The sequence below is a fragment of the Macrobrachium nipponense genome, chromosome 21 (assembly GCF_015104395.2).
Source record: "Macrobrachium nipponense isolate FS-2020 chromosome 21, ASM1510439v2, whole genome shotgun sequence".
Classification (NCBI taxonomy): domain Eukaryota; kingdom Metazoa; phylum Arthropoda; class Malacostraca; order Decapoda; family Palaemonidae; genus Macrobrachium; species Macrobrachium nipponense.
The window spans coordinates 13,933,703-13,948,702 of record NC_087212.1 but is presented as its reverse complement, the minus strand read 5'-3'; the positions used below and the strand labels follow the sequence as shown (position 1 = coordinate 13,948,702).

The 15,000-nt window shown below is 35.4% G+C and overlaps 1 long non-coding RNA gene across 1 annotated transcript in view; it reads right to left on the bottom strand.

Annotated features, from left to right (window-relative positions):
- Window positions 1-15,000, bottom strand: part of LOC135197572 (uncharacterized) — a 707,597-nt gene that overhangs the window by 251,958 nt on the left and 440,639 nt on the right. The window lies entirely within an intron of this gene.

The window sequence follows — 15,000 nt, the reverse complement described above, 5'->3', positions numbered from 1 at the left end:
ATATATATATGAGATTGTAATAACCATAATACCGTCTTAACTTCTCAAATTGTGGCTAAGTAGCTGGTAAAAATGACCAGTAGATACTACACACACACACACACACACATATATATATATACATACATACATACATACATACATACATACATACATACATACATACACAAGACAGCTAACATAAACATGAGTTCAATAACAGTTTTGCTTTGTTTTTTCGTATTAAATTAGGAATCCGAAATATTTTAACGATCCTGTAAGACTTGGATGCATATAAACAAAGACGAAAGTTATCCATTCTGTGATGAAAAATTTTCGTGCTGAGTTTCCCTGGAGAGAGAGAGAGAGAGAGAGAGAGAGAGAGGCCGACTTCAATCCGTCATAAAAATTGACAACCATGGATGCAGACAAGTGACTTTCTGAATCCCAAAGAAAAGAAAGATTATTATTATTATTATTATTATTATTAAGAAGATACTGACTTGAAATTCATCTTTCAGAGGATAAGGTGTTCATTTGAAAGAAAAATTTTCAGAGGATATGAAAAACAAATTAGAGATGAGTGATTAATAAAAATAAAATGTTCAAAAACTTTTACGTAACAGATTTAGCAAATCTAGCCTCAAAAGAATACAATGTTCGCGTGGAAAAATACAGCAATGGGATAAAGACGAAAAGAAGATAAAACAGTGAACGCAAAAAATAAAAGGAAGGAAACTGTATTCATACTAAACCATAGCAAATAGAATTAAAATGCGACGCAGATAAGAAGTGAAAGCAGAGGAATAAAAGCAGCAAAAGATAAAACCCATAAATAGGAAAAGGAAAGATTAATGTACTAAAAGGAAACGAACAAACAAACAAAGGAAGTACGAGAGTATATTACATTTGAGGTGGAAGCAGATTTTTGGCCTCTTCTGGCCATGGACCTCAATCCCTCTCCCGTCCCCCTACACACACCACCACCCACCCCCCACCCCCTCCTCCCGAGCGATGAAGACGTCACCAACTACGGCCAATTTCCCGGCCACATGAGGTGAGGTGAGGCCATTAACTGACCTTTGATGCTGCCTACAACTTTTATTTCTCTTCATATCCATTGCGCTCGTTGATATATATATATATAATATATATATATATATATATATATATATATATATATATATTATATATATATATATATATAGTATTCTATATCATATATATATATTATATATCTTATATATATATATATATATATATATATAATATATATACGCACACAAATACTGAACCAAATATTATCGTTTGACATCCAATTCATATTCCATGGGAATAAACGTACATCCAATTACAATTCCCCATTCAGTTTGCCTTAAAGTTTTTTAACATAAAAAATGTCAATGTTAAGTAAAAAAAATTATTAATATTATAATAATTATTAAATATTCTTCTAATATAATAATATAACATTAAATTATAATAAATATAAATAATAATATCTATATATATATTACAAGAGAAACTCACCGGTAACTGATTGCGCACAACTTGGATGTGAATAAATGCGTTATACTCAAAGATAAGAAATATCCGAAAGAAGAAAAATAAGCTTCTATAAATATCCTATCACGTGATGTATCAGTATACGTATGCAGACGTACCAGAAGTAAAACTGGAGCACAAGACATAAATCCTTTAATTATGACATCTCCAAGGGGAGTGATACATAGTGGCATAAATCTTAATGACATACGACAGGGTGACAGGACAAAAGAACATACTTACGGCTGACAAAACTTTTGAGTTTCTGAAGAGAAGAGGAGGACTTACCATTAACCAATCTTGTTTTCCCCGTCTAATTTATGAATATTTCTGCAATAAGTGGATAGAGCTACTTTCCTATGCTGATATTCAAATTATTGGAAATTCTTCATTTTTTTTTAAATTGCATTCAATTAGTCATTTTAGGACCTGCTTGATTGATAGCATGATTGTCTTCAATAACATGAACTTTATTCTGTGCAAATGCATCTTTCTATGATGTTCCATATATATATATATATATATATATATATATATATATATATATATATATATATATATATATATATATATATATATATATATATATATATATATATATATATATGACTGGTAAAAATGTTCTGTTACAACAGAATTCCATCTATAATAGGACCCCATAAAAACGCTAAAATATAAAATAAAATATCTGTGTTTCAGATACTGCTGTCGATGAAATATAGTACTTAATTCTATATTTTGGAGTTTTTTATGGGCTCCTTCTATAATTATTATTATTGTTATTAATATACGTATATATACATATATATAATATATACGTATATATATATAGATATATATATATATATATATATATATATATATATATATATATATATATATATATATATATATATACGTGACAGTACTAAATGGCTACTGAAAAAATAGTACACGACAGGAGCAGGAGACCTAATTTCATATATGACAGATATCAATGCTCCAATAACAAACCTTTTTCGCCCGTACTATCACTCCCTCCCCCCTCTTTTTTTACGTGTTTTCATCATTTTTCCCAGGTAAAACAATTTGAAAACAAGTGAAATGTTGCTGATGGGTATGAAACCACCAACATGAATGGACACTGCATACACACGCACACACATATACACAGAAAAATATTGTTAGTCCTACTGACGGACCAAACCCTCTACCTTTACCTTTTGTGTACTTTAGGCCTACGTATAACCTCACCTGCGTAGTAGGCTTATTTTCGACCCTTTTTCTTAAGACCTTTAACTAAATTTGCCGTATTCAACAAAAGACCTAAAAAATAACTTTCATTTCTCCTTTCGTCATATTAGGCGTATGGCCATTCTAATTAAAGCTTATGGTTAATACTTTGGAGGCAGGTAAAAATTCCAACCCACCCCCCCCCCCAAAAAAAAAAAAACAATCTTGATAAGAAACATCTTAAATCTCCGGTAAAAATCTCATCTCTCCGACCGGTTCTCATTTAATGTAGCAAATCCATTCTCCCCATTCTTTCCATTAACAAAAGGGAAGTCTCGAAAATATAATGGATAAAAATTGCGACTGAATCTGTTAAAATACTTGACCAATTCACCTTCAGCAATGTAACCTATAACTCCATTTTCATCTTGAAAATTTATTTACGAACCAGATTGCTCATCATATGATGAATCGTAACAGTTTTATTTCATTAAATCAGGAGGTTCCATTTCGCTCAATTATTCATTAGCCAGAGGAAGACGAGAAATGAATGAGAAGACATCACACACACACACACACACAGAGAGAGAGAGAGAGAGAGAGAGAGAGAGAGTAAACATACAGAGGAATCAAAACGCAGCTTTACTGATTTCTATGAGAGAGAGAGAGAGAGAAGAGAGATGAGAGAGAGACGAGCACGAGAGAGAGAGAGAGAGAGAGAGAGAGAGAGGAGAGAGTACATAATGAAGATGCCCAAACCCTGCTTTATTAAATATGAACAAGTCAATATTGACTTTCGTGATTTTGGGATTCCATCATCTCAAGGACTTCTGTCTCTCGCAGGAGATTAATGCATCGGTAAACACGCGAAAAATTCTCGGGAGAATAACTCCTCATTATACAGTCAACATCTTTTGTCTCCTCTCCGTCAACAATGTGACTCGCGTGGCACGGAAACCAGATGTGAGCCACCAGATAAAAATAATAATAATAATAACAATAATAAGAATAATAATAACAAAACAACAACAACAACAATAATAATAATAATAATAATAATAAGTAATAATTTTATTTTTATTATCATTCATAATGATCACAATATTATTTTTACTATATTACTTACCAGAAATCATGGTATACCTGACGAGAAGAACGCTATTACTAATGAAAGGGTATGGAGCTTTCAACCTATATATATATATATATATATATATATATATATATATATATATATATATATATATATTATATATACTACATAGTCATATTTGTAAATATAAATTGTTGAGAGAGAGAGAGAGAGAGAGAGAGAATTTATACGCTCCCATCTGTATATACTACAAAACATTATCTATGGCCATTCCGGAAAACAAAATATATTAATTGGCAAAGCGTTTGCTGTTGGTTCTTTTACTCAAAATAAACTTATACTGCATACCTTTTACTTTTTGTTTTCGGTCATTTTGAAAGGGAATTTCTGTCGATTTAAATATTTATTGCTATATTATTGCCAATAAAAAATAATATAACATGAACAACCTGCATTCTGTTACGAGAAATCATTTTTGGTCCAGATACAATAATTGACAGTGTGTCGATCTGAGACAAGGAACGAAAACTTAAAGAGTTGAATGGAAAATAAAATTTAGCCCAAAGGTCTGGCGCTTTTTACTATGAGGTCATTCACCTCTGAAAGGAAAACTGAGAGCAAAAAAAAAAAAAAAACGATCCGAAGGTATAATAGGAGGACAACCTCAAAGCAGTTGCACTGCGAAACAATTGTTAGAGGAAGGAGGAAAGTAAGATAGAAGAAAAAGAATATGAGTGGAGGTACAGTATAAGGAATGAAGAGTTGCAGTTAGGGACCGAAGGGACGCTGCAATGAATCCTCAAGCAATGCCTACAGTGCACCGCGTGAGATGCACAGGTGGACCTAACCACCAAACGGAGTCTTTATTGATTTATTACTTAGATCAACATTAAGTAATTTAATTTTGAAGGAAATGAGAAAATGACTCTTTACCCAAAGGGATGGACTGCAAGTCTTTCATTCAAATATGCATAGATAAATACACACACATATACTGTATATGTATGTGTACGTATATATGTATATTTAAGTTAAATATACATCCTCTCCTACTAACTGAATATACACACATATAAGTAACAAAGAAAGGTAACTGAAGGGGCCTTTGGTGTGTATACCGACCAACTTGGATTTCTACAAGATATTCCTTATTAAAGATCTATTAAGAGAGGAGAGAGAGAGAGAGAGAGAGAGAGAGAGAGAGAGAGAAGAGAGAGAGAGAGAGAGAGAGACCCTCATTAATTGCAAAGCCACAAGCATCGTCTACGGCAAAGCGATACCTACTACATTCCCAAACGTCAAAAATTATTGCAATTTTAGTGACTGTTTATTCACTAAAGGTGTTCTTCCAACTTTTTCGAATTCCATAACTGCTACTGAAGGCTATGAATATAAAGTAAGGGTAACCTTTGAACTTGAAGGAACTATTCCGCCTGCCGAATAATTGAGTCGAGAGAGAGAGAGAGAGAGAGAGAGAGAGAGAGAGAGAGAGAGAGAGAGAGAGAGAGTAAATAAAGTTTTGTTCATTGATAAAGTTCTTGTGGGAAGGGGCTTCATTTGGGCAGCCTTGCCCATCTTGAGCCCCGTAGGTGGTGAGTGGCGCCAGTGCACTGTAGGCATTACTATACGGTGTTTGAAGCCTCCTTTCAACTCTAAATGGCAACCATTATCTAATCGTTTACTTTACCTCTATTCCTACTTCCGTTCTTTAATTTTGCTGTCCAACCTCTTTAACTGTGGAGTTTTCTCACAGTTCCACTTTTAGATCCCTGCACTTCATCTCCTTTATTTTCTAGATTCCTTTACTTCTTCTATACTCCTATCACTCCAACTTCCCTTTTCACTATAGTAGAATCACATCAACCGTGCATCTGATGTCTAGGCCAGTACCTTACGACGCTCCTGATTGGCTGTTGATAAGCCAATCAGGACCGTCGTAAGGGACTGTCCTAGACATCAGATGCACGGTTGGTGGGAATCTACTATACCTTACGTGCTGAATGACCAAAAGTGCCCGACACATCGGCCTACCTAAATATCATACGATCATTAACCATTACAAAAAAGTAAAATTTGAAAGGATACATACCGCCCCCCCCCCCCACCCCCGGCTCCTGGAAAACGATAAATTGTGGGTTTACTCAAAACAGTGACCTCCCATTGACCCACCACTGCAGCCCGGTCCAGAATTCTAAAGTCCTTCTCAAGATTTCTAAGCATTTAATACTACGATAAGGCTGTTGGCCCTGTGCTAAGTTAAGTTGCATTTACATCTTTGAAAAGGTAATTAATCTTTATTTGCAAGATTCACATTTCCTGTTATGCTCGAATATCATGCAAAAGAGTTGCTTAAAAATCAAAGAGAGATAAGCGAAGTATTCTTATAAAATGTAAAAAAGAATCTATAAAAACAAAACCTGAATATTTATCCAGGCAAAAAATTTCTTCGTTGAGAAAACTGGTCTTCCGTTACAGGCTTAAATATCTTAATTACGCAGGATATGGATAAAAGAGAGGATGGTAAAGATATCATATCAACACACGTGACAGATTTCTACAAATTTCACAGCAATAAAAACGTGGCCATTGCAAAATCACCCGACGAAAACTTAAAAACTTTTCAGTCGCTATTTGCATGAAGTGAAAATATAAAATTCCGACGCAAAGAAATAAAAACAAGTTCTTTTCAAAGTCTTCCGTCGCAATTTTGATCCATTCAGGTTCTCAAATTAAACATCAAAAATGAGAAAATGCATCGACAAAGCGACTCTCGACTACAAGTTCGGCCGTGTTTACCCGAAAGAAGCTTATTACCCTGGCGAAAGATGAATGGCGCCGCAAATTGAAAGGTTTAAATAAACACAATCTCTGCTTTTCGGCCGCCTTCGACGGTTATTCGCTCAAAAGCAATCACGGATGCAAGAAGTCTTTGCAATGGCGTGTACACAGAATCAGCAACGCGGAGGCGGCTTCGCTACTTCGACCGTCGGAGACGAGCACCATTTGGCTTTCTTACATCTGGCCCACTTCTCTCACTCTCTCTCTCTCTCTCTCTCTCTCTCTCTCTCTCTCTGTTGTCTATTTATGCCTTCGCCTTCAAAATGTTATCTGTCTTCTTTACGTTTCCGTCATCATCTTCCCCTTCATTTTTCTCTATCACTTCCAAGCGCCTTCTTTCTCCCGCCTTCACGTTATGCATTTTTTAAATCCGCCTCTTTCCATTTTCATAATTTTAATCTCTTTTTTTAAGTTTTAAAGATTCGAGTATTTCCCCATTTTCTTTCTCGTGTTCTAGGAGACTTCCTCTTCCGATATCCTCTTCTGGGCGTTTGCTATCTTCTTTCCATTTTCTTCACCGTCTCTCCATTCACATTTCTTTGACAGTTTCGAAGATTCTTTTATTCTCGTTTCCCCCAAACGTATTCGCTCTCTACCACAAAATTCTTCTCCTTCTTCTTCTTCTTCTTCTTCTTCTTCTTCTTCTTCTTCTAAGTTTTCCTATCATTTTTACATTTAAATAACGGTGCCCTCACACTACTGCAACTACTGCTACAACTACTACTACTACTACTACTACTACTACTACTACTACTACTACTACTACATAAATATTGCTACCATGTCATCATCTTCACGTTTTACAATATAAATGCCTCCCTTCCATTCTCCTCATCATTGTTATTTGTTACTACGAATAACGTGTCTGCATTCGATCAGGATAATAATTTTCATCCCTTTCCCGTCACAAGTATCTGCAAATACTTTGAGCTGGAGAGGATAAGCAACGAACAATATTGGCTTTTATTAACATCCACGACTTTCAAGAGAGTTAATGCTAAAAAAGGAGACTTACTAAAGATCCTAAGTACTGAAGAGTTTACACACAGCTATTTTAAAATTAAATAATAAAATAATAATAATAATAATAATAATAATAATAATAATAATAATAATAATAATAATAATAATAATAATAATAATAATAGAATTTATTGCAGCTTAGGCCATAAACAAATAGGGCATATGAATGAAGACGAGGATATATAGAAATAAAAAAGACAAAATAAATTCTTCATAGCGATAAAGTGAAATAATAATAATAATAATAATAATAATAATAATAATAATAATAATAATGAAACATCAGCTACTTTGCAGTAATAAGTGGTACGAGCACCAACCTGAAGGAGTGATAGAAAACGATCAGGCAAAGATCCTCTGGGACTATGGTATCAGAACGGATAGGGTGATACGTGCAAACAGACCAGACGTGACGTTGATTGACAAAGTCAAGAAGAAAGTATCACTCATTGATGTCGCAATACCATGGGACACCAGAGTTGAAGAGAAAGAGAGGGAAAAAATGGATAAGTATCAAGATCTGAAAATAGAAATAAGAAGGATATGGGATATGCCAGTGGAAATCGTACCCATAATCATAGGAGCACTAGGCACGATCCCAATATCCCTGAAAAGGAATCTGAGAAAAACTAGGACTCATGCAGAAAGAGTGTGATCCTAGAAACGGCACACACAGTAAGAAAAGTGATGGACTCCTAAGGAGGCAGGATGCAACCCAGAACCCCCACACTATAAATACCACCCAGTCGAATGGAGGAACTGTGATAGAGCAAAAAAAAAAAAAAAAAATAATAATAATAATAATAGTAATAATAATAATAATAATATAATTATTATTATTATTATTATCTACACTAACTTTCTTATGGAGCAGCCAAAAGGCTATTTCACTCGTCTAGTAATTAACACAAAACAAAATGCTAAAAACACCCAACAAACATAACTCAATAAATATCAAAAGCATAAATGCTCAAGAGCACCGTCCAGCAAGAAGTCTCCAAACGATCAGTAAGCCACAGTAAGTAGACAAATGCACAAAAACCATTAAAAAAAAAAAACATTCAAACAGCATACAAAAAAAAAACACCTTTAAAGCAAAAAGAGTGGGGGAATATTACTTCACATATAGAAGCAAATGTATGAGAGAGAGAGAGAGAGAGAGAGAGAGAGAGAGAGAGAGAGAGAGAGAGAGAGAGAGAGGTTCTAATTAGCAATCAGCCACAGAGTCAAAGCCAGTATGTTAAAGGCCATTTTCCCATTCCGAGAGGAAAGAAACCCTTCTATTTTTACTATTGAAGATCCAACTCCTTCCTCCAAGTAATTACGAAGTATTTTAAGGTCTTTCTGATTCCCTTCCAGTTCTGAGAGAGAGAGAGAGAGAGAGAGAGAGAGAGAGAGAGAGAGAGAGAGAGAGAGAGAGAGAGCATGAACTTAATACTCCAGGTAGGTTTTATTTCTCCTTCGCTCCTTTTGTCTTCAAAGCGCTTTTAGGGAAGTGAGAGGGGAGAGGGATTCCTTCCGTCTGCTAAATTCTTTATTTTTTTTATTTTGTATTTTTAAGTTCATTTTCCATTTAATTTTCTGCCCAATCTCGATAGAATTATTCCACGGACAATTTCGTCAATATACTTAAATGAATTTTTTTTTTAGAATAGAGTATAATGGCCAAACAAATCTCTCTCTCTCTCTCTCTCTCTCTCTTCTCTCTCTCTCTAATGGCATAAACACTAGCACATTTCTCTCGGTAGTTGGAGGACCGGCGTTCGAAACTATAAGTATACGACATATTAAATAGCTCTCTCTCTCTCTCTCTCTCTCTCTCTCTCTCTCTCTCTCTCTCTCTCAAAATATTTTAAGAGGAAATACTCTGACAAAATTCTTATACTACCATTTTATATCTAATAAGGAGAAATATTCCACAGAATACATAATTTCTCTCTCTCTCTCTCTCTCTCTCTCTCTCTCTCTCTCTGTGTGTGTGTGTGTGTGTGGTGTGTGTGTCTGTGAGGTCCAAAATATCTTAAGAAAAAATACTCCGCCAAAATTTATATACCACCATGTACTATCTTATAAAGAGAAGCATTCAATAGGATGTTCTCTCACTCTCTCTTTTCATTTCTAACAAACTCCTCTACTGTCTCCTCATTTTCCTACTGCTTCCCTCACTGGCAAACCTTCATCATTCCATTCCCTCCTCTGCCGCAGCTCAACAGCTCCATCTTTCGTAGCATTCGTACTTTGCGTCGTCAACTGTTGTCATCTCGTTTTTACGAGCACCGACACGACTTTGTTTCCCAACAACACGGATCATTGACTTGTGAAAGCTGGGAATTACATGCAACTGATGTCACATGCACAGAAGCTGCGAAGTCAACTGAAGCCAGTACTCTGTAAAAGAGTGATGGTTGGCTTGCGATTATCGGTCTATAACAATAATTTTTTTTTTTTTTTTTTTTTTTTTAATCCGGCCCGGGTGAGGGCGGGGTAGGTATGGGATTGGGAGGGTAGGGGAGACATAACACTGCTACCCTCCTCCTGTAAACCTATTTGTCCGCCCCGGGTGGGGGCGGCGTAAGGATGGGATGGGGAAGGTAGGGGAGACATGCAAAATCTACCCTCCTGCAAACCTACTTGTCCGTCCCAGCTGGGGGCGGCGTAAGTATGAGATCTGGAAGGTAGGAGAGGCATGACATATCTATCCTCCTCCTACAAACCTACTTGTCCGCACCTGGTGAAGGCGGCGTAGGTATGAGATCGGGAAGGTAGGAGAGGTATGGCACATCTATCCTCCTCCTGCAAACCTATTTGTCCGCCCCGGGTGGGGGCAGGGTAGGTAAGGGCTCGGGAGAGTACGGGAAAAAAGTAGGACAGAGCCGGGTTCTAGCGCAGCGTTTCACGCACCATCAAGCTCGCTTGAAATAATTCTCTTACCATTAAGGGCAGAAACCATGTCCTACGTTTTCCGAGATTGGCCTCGAGTATTGGGGCGGAGATATTCATATATCATGTATTGTATATATAAACTTGAAAATATGACAGCAAACATTTACAATGGAATCCATTGTCATATTCATCATTGTCTTTACGTCAGGTTTTTCATTTTGTATTTCATATTCATACACAATGTGAGGGTGACAGTCATCAGAGAATTAAGAACCGGAAGATGTTTACTTGAAATGAATAATTAAAGCTTGAAATCATTGTTCTATTTAAGGCCATCTTTTAATAAACCAAGATGTATGTTCACACACACACACACACACACACACACACACATTATATATATATATATATATATATATATATATATATATATATATATATATTCTGATGACTGCCACCCCTACATTGTGTATCAATATGAAATACAAAATGAAAAACCTGACGAAAAGACAATGATGAATATGACAATGGTTCCCAGTATAAATGTTTTCTGTTATATTTACATGTTTATATACAATATATGATAGTACATGAATATTTCCGTCCCATTACGCGATGGGTATGCGTGCATATATATACAATTTTCATAATTACAATGCTTTCTTTGGTTATGCCTGTTTTGTAGTGATGAACGTATCTAAAGACTGTTGTGAAATCGAGAAGCTAAAAGGGAGCTAACGGTTATTACCATTACATAGTAGGTATCTGGTAGCAAAACAGCTACACCATATAAAATTCACCACTCAGGTTACCATAGGCACAACGAGGTGAAGTGGCTCTTCCCTGCCCAAGAATGGCACCTATGAAACATTATGTATGTATGTATGTATATAAATATATACATATATGTATATAACACACACACACACGCGCGCGCACACACACACACACACACATATATATATAATATATATATATATATATATATCTATATATATATATATATCTATTTATATATTCTGTTTATATATTTCTCACGGATAGACAAAATAAGTACAATTCCTGATCACAAAGCACTTACAATTCTGGAAATGTTACAAACAGATGAAAATGAACATTCAATGAGCATTACTGCAGGGGGATATCATCCCCTTGTACGTACAGTAAGAACTTGGGAGATATTCAAATACATTTAGTTTTTTTTCAACAACACAGACGGCACTGTAATGAATATATTCTAGAATCTTGAGGGGCGGAAAATTGGTTTCAATTTTTATACAGACTAATTATTTTAAGTGAGAACAGCCCTTTACAAAGGGCAAATAATTTTTCATTTTTTAAAAAACATTTAACATACCCAGTAAATTTTAAGTTATTTTTATATTTAAACGAATTCAGCCGTCCTCTCTATTTAGCAACTATTAACGCTTTTAACGCACTATTTTCAATTTAATATTGTTCAACATATTTGCAAATATCAACCGTGCTCTTAAAAGAAGGGCATGTTCGCCATAGACATTAATCATCGGGAAACAGAATTTTAAAATATATACTAAAAACTGTTCCAATTAAGTCAAAATAACCCAGAGCTATATACCACTTCTACTATATGCAAATTTCCAAGATCCCTTCACCTAAACTTTGAAGATCGTGAATTTTAGGGCCAACAGATTTTATCTGAACTGCTCTATAAGCTGGTAAACTCTTAAGATCATCTTATTATGTACCAAGAACGTACACAAGGAACAACCCTAAAAGTTAATCGTTTGTAATACTAAGGCTATACTCGAAAATAAAAAAAACGAAAAAACTAAAAAAAAAAACCAATAAATTCATACATAGCTTCGTTGTCCACACAGTAGTCAACTTCAAAACCGAAAGATGAATCTGGGAATCTCCCCAAAAGAGACGTACGAATACATTCATTTTTCCTATCTCTAATAAACATATAGAGTATTTTTTGTAAACACTGTAAACATAAAAGCCCTTGATATGAATCACAACGTTTCATAGAGACAAGCACACATTAGTGTATATATATATATATATATATTATATATATATATATATAATAATATATATCTATATATATATAGATATATATATATATATATACATATATATATATATATATATATGTATATATATATATATATATATATTATATATATATATAATATTATTTTCAGCTACAAAATGTCCTTTAATATCTAATTCGCTCTACCTCGGAATTAATATATTTTCATATTTGTAAACCGAAGGGGAATTTTCTAGTTGATAATAATGTTGTCCTTAGGTTTACCTATATAAAGATATACTAATTCCGAAGTAGAGAAAATTAAATATTAAAGAACATTTTTAGCTCGAATAATTTATATGAATCACGGTGATGTGATAATTATTCGTATATATATCTATATATATATATATATAGTATATGTGGGTGTGTGTGTGTGTGTGTGTGTGTGGTGTATGAGCGCACGCGTGCACACAAGGACACATTACACATTTATTATTGATATGTGTTTTCCGTCTGCCTTCCATTAAACTTGCCTCTCTTTGCCACCCACCACAGCCAAACACAGCCATTAAAGCAGAATTGTACGACGGAATGGACATGAAAGCCGCTGTAAAGGATAGTAACAAAAAATAACAGTGCAAAAAAAAAAAAGGGTACAGTAAAAAAGCTACAAAATAAAAGTCTACTACAATACCTTCTCCTCTCCCTCCCCCAAACCAGCCATGGGAGGATACCCATGCTAAACATCACACCACTACCACTATGAAGCCGGCCCCCTCCCGTTACACCCCTTCCCCTCCCTCACCTCTGACACCACTCCTCCTACCATCGTCCTCTCCCTCCCCCCCCTACACAGTTTTCTATTTCTCCTCTCTGCATCGTCATCGCTGAAATTTCCTCCTAACAGTCGCTCTCTCTCTCCTCTCTCTCTCTCTCTCTCTCTCTCTCTGACAGACACACAGACACAGACACAAGTCATTACCGAGAATTTTAAAGGTGGTTTAGCCGCCCAACTGTTGAGACAGATGGGTCGAACTCCGAAGGCGAGAGACATGTTAACTTTCGACACTATGAAAAAGCAGTTAAAAATTTAACAGATGAGACCCGTTCGCTACAAGTTCAAATTGCAAACCAAATTGTTTAAAAGCTTAGAGCGTGGATGGTATTTTTTTATACGTCAAAACTAAGAGTCGAGGTGTTAATGGCTGACAGCTTGAGGGAATATAGTTTAGTTAAAGGCTGGGTAAGACAGCGATTATATACCGATGAACTGAAGCAGAAAGGGTAATTAAAGGCTATAGGTAAAATTATTCACTGTATACTTATGGTATTTAGAAGTAATAGTGTTAAAAGCTGTTATCTTCAGGAAATAAAGTTGAGTTAAGGCTGGATGCGACAGCGATTATATACAGATGACCTGAAGCAGAGGTTAAAGACCAGAGGAAAAATGATTCACATAAGATCTTTAGAGGTAAAAGAGCAAAGTTAAAGGTGTCTGACCGACCAGCAGATGAAATATTAATAATGGAAGTCAGTCTGATTACAGATGGAATTATGACACCAAAGACGTTAGGTGAGACACAGACGAGATTATAAAGCAAGCTTAAAACCAAAGGACGCCAGACAAAATATGAAGGACTGAAATAGTTAAACAGTAGGTTGAAAGATTACTTTTTTGGAGTAAATATTCAGGAATGAAGAAGTGTGGCATTACAGTTAAAAGTTACACGTGTGGAAGAGACAGACAAAGCTCTAAAGGTAGAAATGGAGTGTCTGTCGGCTTAGCTTTCGAAATGGAACGAAAGCCTCGTTTCCCTTCACTTGCTTTACGAAAAGAATAGATCATTCAGTAATATCATCTGTTAAGAAGCCAAATATCAATAGTTCTTTTGTTACTCCACAGACTGACTGACATTACATGAAACAGAAACTACAGTATTGAGAGACTGAAATAAAAGCAAAGATAATCCAATACCTGCATAAAACACTATCGAGATGCGCACCAACCATCCATTCCTAAACATATCAAACAAAACCGAGACAGGTTTTAAAAAAATACAAGCAAAAACATTCAGTTACCTGCAGAAAACATAACTCACATTACGTACGAAAATCCCACAAATACACACACACACACACACATACTTCCTTCATCCACCTAAACCCATTACCAAACGAATGCAAATGAAGTAAAAGGAGACCGACTTGGACTCGGCACAAACGTAGAAAGCTCCGCTCCGACAAGAAGAAGAAAGTTATTTTGAGGGGGAGGGGGGGGGTGAGACCGAGCGAAGACAATGATATAAAGTAGTCTTTCCAGTGGCTTGGTTACCATTATGATTCGTCATAATAGAAACCACGAATTAAAGGAAAAGGGCTCCTCTTGAGAGACGCCCTGGGATGCGCG